Here is a 599-nt window from a genome sequence, read left to right as displayed (position 1 = left end):
GCTTGAAAGGGACCTCAGGGATCACCTTCTTCTTTGCCACAACATCATAGAAGTGGTCTTGATGGCTTTTGGAGATGAATCTTTCCATCTCCCATGACTCGGAAGTGGAAGCTTTTGTCTTCCATTTTCCTTTTCCGGCCTTAGGTGCCATTGATGGTAGTGGAAAACAAAAAAGATTGTGCTTTGATCACACACCAAACTTAAAATATTGCTCGTCCTCGAGCAATAGGAGAAAGAAGAGAAGAAGAAGAAGAAGAAGAAGAAGAAGAAGAAGAAGAAGAGAATATGGTAGAGGGGAAGAGATGTAGGTTCGGCCTAGGTGAAGAAGAAGGGGTTGTGTTGTGTGAAAATGAAGTAGAATGGAAGGGTATATATAGGGAGAGGGGGTAGTGTATGTTCGGTTATTTAGGGTGGGAATGGGTGGGAAAGTTGGTTATGAATTTTGAAGGTAGGTAGGGTTTATGGGGAAGAGTGGATGGATGTGAGTGGCGAGGGAGGTGATTGGGAAGAGGGATTGAGGTGATTGGTGAAGAGTGTTGGGAAGTGTGACATGGGGAATACAAATCACAAAAATAGGATTAGGAGGTAAGGTGGGAATA

The sequence above is a fragment of the Arachis duranensis genome, chromosome 5 (genome assembly GCF_000817695.3).
Source record: "Arachis duranensis cultivar V14167 chromosome 5, aradu.V14167.gnm2.J7QH, whole genome shotgun sequence".
Classification (NCBI taxonomy): Eukaryota; Viridiplantae; Streptophyta; class Magnoliopsida; order Fabales; family Fabaceae; genus Arachis; species Arachis duranensis.
Note: the sequence above shows the minus strand (reverse complement) of the source record.